The sequence below is a fragment of the Acomys russatus genome, chromosome 2 (assembly GCF_903995435.1).
Source record: "Acomys russatus chromosome 2, mAcoRus1.1, whole genome shotgun sequence".
Taxonomy (NCBI): Eukaryota; Metazoa; Chordata; class Mammalia; order Rodentia; family Muridae; genus Acomys; species Acomys russatus.
In genome coordinates, this window is record NC_067138.1 from 7,250,662 (window position 1) to 7,255,086 (window position 4,425).

The 4,425-nt window shown below is 40.5% G+C and overlaps 1 non-coding gene across 1 annotated transcript; it reads left to right on the forward strand.

Annotated features, from left to right (window-relative positions):
- The first annotated feature begins 1,553 nt into the window (after nt 1-1,553).
- Nucleotides 1,554-1,681, forward strand: LOC127207856 (small nucleolar RNA SNORA17). The gene has a single exon (XR_007833032.1). It is a non-coding gene; the product is annotated as a small nucleolar RNA SNORA17 (small nucleolar RNA).
- Nucleotides 1,682-4,425: the final 2,744 nt, after the last annotated feature.

Consider the following 4,425-nt stretch of genomic DNA (forward strand, 5'->3'; position numbering starts at 1 on the left):
GTTTTTACATAGTCTCATTTTTCTGAAAATATTGGATTTCAGAGTTATTTAATTAAAACTATATTGACAGTCCATCTTACTCCATCAGAATGGCTATTATCAATCCAAAATAAGAGCAGCAAATTCTTTTCAATTTGTGGACTATGTAAACATACCATCATTGAATGTAAACTTTTCCAGGAATTATGGAACTCAGTATCTGGATTCCAAAACAAACAAATTAAAATGGGCTTTACCAAGGTTATAGAAGTTCTAATAACTCTTTGAAGAATAAGTCAACACATCACAGAGATCCTTGCATGCAAGTGTTTAGTGCAGCATTGTTCTCAATAGCTGAGTATGGACACAACGCAGGTGTTACTCAGCACAGATATGGGGAGAGAAAGAGTGATAGACAGATATGATGAAATATTTTCAGCCATAAAGAGCAACAGAGTTATTACAATACTGGGAAAATTTAGACTATTTGAAAGAAAAAAAATGTTTCTGCAGAAAGTCTGAATGAAATGCTCAGTGTACTGGTAGCACAGATGGGTACAGCCCAGCAGACTGAGAATAATAGTCCTACATAAATTCAGCCAGTCTCAAAAACAAACATTGCAAGCTTCCTCACCTACATAAGATCATGTAGGCATGTCTGGCAGAAAGGCAGAAGGAATGATTGTCTAGTGCAAAATGATCAATGGGAGGAGAAGAGATTATAAGGGAGAAGACCAAAGTATGGGGGAAGATACTAGGTGTCACTGTGTACTTGTATGTAAGTGTTCTTATGTGACACGATACCGTGTACAGTGAACACGCCCAATGAAAAATAAATAAACAAATAAATAACCAACCTATCATGGGGAAAGTTTTTGTTAAAAGAGCATGAAGTATAAAAAATGCAGAAGATGTGTAGAGTCACACCTAGAGTAGATGTATCTACGTAGACATGCATAAGGACAGGTGAAATATAAGACGATGGAAGAACAAGAAAAGGCAGTGGTCGGTGATGAGGAAGAACGGACTGGAGTCGATGGGCAGGCACCTACCTGCATGAGGGGTTGTGACAGACAAGAGAATAAACATCTAATCAACACTGAAGGAGCAGATTCCAAGTGAAGCCCCACTGCTTCAAATGACTATTCTACTGTGTAGAATGTCACTGCAATGTACAGATTGGGGTCTAGAAAGTGGTTCTTAGAATGGCTATGCTTTCTTTTTGGGGGCTACAGAAGTTTTAATAATGAATTTTATGTTTAAATTATACAAAAATGTTGATATAAATTTTAGCAGTCACTATAATAACCTGTCACAAGAAAAGTGTTTATAGCCTGGACTTCATCAGAGTGGTCAAACCATGTTTCTGTGTATATAGTGACATGTAGTGCATCCTTCTCTCTTTTATTTCTTCTTTAACTGAAGTTTTATTCCGTAAACTATAACTTGATCATGTCCTTTCACAGATTCTTCTTACTTGATATTTTGTTGTTGTTGTTGTTGCTCTTCTTCTTCTTCTTCTTCTTCTTCTTCTTCTTCTTCTTCTTCTTCTTCTTCTCTGAAAAAATAAGTAAACTGTACTTAGAGGCATTGCAGGTGTGGCAGCTATGTCACATGGGCATCAGTAGGCAGAGAGAAGAAATAGGCTGTCTTTGCTCAGTGTTCTCATGTATGACATCTGAATGGTGAGTAACCTAACATTCCTCCCTGAAAAAAAGTGAGCTTGAGACGACCACTGGTTTGACATGAAGCAGTCCCAGATGGGATCCCAGCACGGAGAGCAAGCTGGAGACCAGAAGAACTTCACCTGGTACCATGGGGTCACAGGCAGGAGTGAGTCCACCACATTTGACCCTAGCATGGGCCACTCGGGTGTTCCCTGCAAGAAGCGAACCTGAGATGACCACCAGCCCTGTGCTGCTCATCGATGGAGGGATGATCATGCCTGAGATGAGCCTGCCTGAAGATGATGTAATACATGAGCAGGCCATAGCACTCCTGAGGCCACTCCTGACAGGATCCCAGGCACTCAGAGACCCTGGACATCACTAAGAGGAGCAATCAAGTGGTAAAGACATGAAAAAGGAAGCAAAACAGGAGGAAGTGTACACAATGAAGGGAGGCAGAACTGGAGACTCATGGGTAGGGAGGAACAGCCTGATGCTAATTGCCAGTGATGCCACCCTAATACCATGGCATGTGCTGCCATGTGTGTGTGGGGGAAATCTGGATATCTGGCCTTGCAGCAGGGACTTTTTTTTTACCCCCAAAGGCCAGGCAGATGACCCTGGTCTGGCTGTTGCCTGGTGACATGTTGATGTCTGATGCCTGTACAGAACTGGCCCCATCCCTCCTTAGCATATGGGAGAGCTGGCCCCTAGAGTCACAAGAGCAGGAGAGCTGACCCTGCCCTGTTGGAGATTGTGCAGGAGTAATAACAAAATATCTCTAGATCTCACAAATATGGCCCACAGGTTAGCAGATGTCTTGGTGACGTATAACCCTGAGAACTATGTGTCCTGAGGACCATGCTGTTATGGAGCATAGCTCTGCTTGTTACTTTTGTGGTCCTCATAATTCTCCTAATATATGAACTGTGTGAGTATTATAAGGAGGGCTTTCAGCCCTCACTGACCAGTTTCATTGGAATACACAATAACAATGCTTGATCTCTTTCAGGCATTACTTCTGGAGCAGATTAATGATTCAACCACTACCCTTTGAAAGACCCTGCAGAAGTAGATTGTTAGCAATGACCACTACCCTTATAAAGAATTTGGAAAAATAGATTGTTTAACAAGGTTAGGTAAAGATGTTTTTGCTACTGCCCATGATGCAGAAAATCTTAGGGAACAATTTGAAGTTAAGAAAAGGTACACTCTTAATAGTAAAGCTAAGGACTTTTTGAGGCTGGTGAGCAAGGACAACACCCCAATTAGCACTAGCTGAAGTGACTTCCTTACTGTAGCTTGACTTCATGATGACTAATTTCTTATACTTATTTTGCTCTCAGCTTCCTGATATGATTTAATAGAAATTATTAATGAGTAAATGGTTTTTCCCTTGCAAAAGTGAACAAATTGCAGACACTTTTTTGGTTAGTAGATGCTCATACCTGCTTGCCCCTTTCAGTTAAGAGACCCTCTCTAGCTTGATCATGTGAAGACCTTGTGTGTGCTCCCAGTTTGAGTGGCTATATTAGTCTAACTTTTTGATGGTTTTTCTTTGCAAATTCTTTACAGTATAGTTATTTGTATTCTAAAAATACTGAAGTCTAAACATAGACATTTCTACAGCCAATGCTCTCTATACTCTGTTCTCCTTCTGCTACTGACAGGAGATGTTATCCATTTTATCCAGACTTATTTTCCAGAGACATTTTTGGTACTAATAACACCAATGAATATATATTCTTCCAAATTATATTTTTCAAGGAGGTATATTTTACTGGCAGTGAAATGCTACAGCCTGTGATAAGTATCTTTACTTGACTCTACTGAGAATGTTGTTGGTTAATTTTGTTGTTTGGTTTTGTGGTGTGTGTGTGTGTGTGTGTGTGTGTGTGTGTGTGTGTGTATGTGTGTGTGTGTGCGCGTTCATTCATAGTCATTACAGTTATTGTGTTTTCCCAGAATGTATCATAGGGTAGCATAAGCACTGACCCTAACACACCCAGCACCAAGTGCCAAGAAAGAGTGCTGTGATTCTAACAGGCTCTAATGAGATGCCTGTATTGTGGAAATTCCTTCTCACATGTACAACTCTAACAACAACCCTATGAGGCAAATGCTATGATGAAGGGATTGAACCTCAGAGTTTCATCTGCACCTTCATGGCACATGGGATACGATGTCTTTGTGGGAGCCAAGGAGAAGCTTTCCTTGGAGCTGGAGATATGACCCAGCTAATTCTAGTGTCTGCTTTACCGGCAGACTGGAATTCAATTACCAGCACCCACAGAGGTTCACAACCATCTACACTGGAACACAAACTCTGGTTCCAGGGGATCTGACAACCTCTTCTGGCCTCCAAGGCACCAAGTAAGCAGCTTGTTGTACATAGACATATATGCAGGAAAAACATTCATACCACACACTCACAAAAAATAAATGAAATCAAAATTTTGAAAAGAAAAGATTTTCATAACTCAGGTAGAAACTACCTGAGTCTCTTTTTGAGAAGATCACTAGCTTACTCCTTACGGAATAATAGGGTTTGGGCAAGGAACAACCTGGGTAACCATGCATAGCAGATATGCCCAATAAGAAATAGCCAGGAGTAGGTACTAATTCTTAAATTCCCTGCACCAAGCTACACATAATTTAACTATTGTAAACAATCTCTCAGTCTCTGGCTTCTCCTATTTTCATATAAACTTTGACACATCAGTATTGAGTCAACAGTGAGTCACTATGTCAACTCTCCTTCTCCATATCGCTTAAGGCT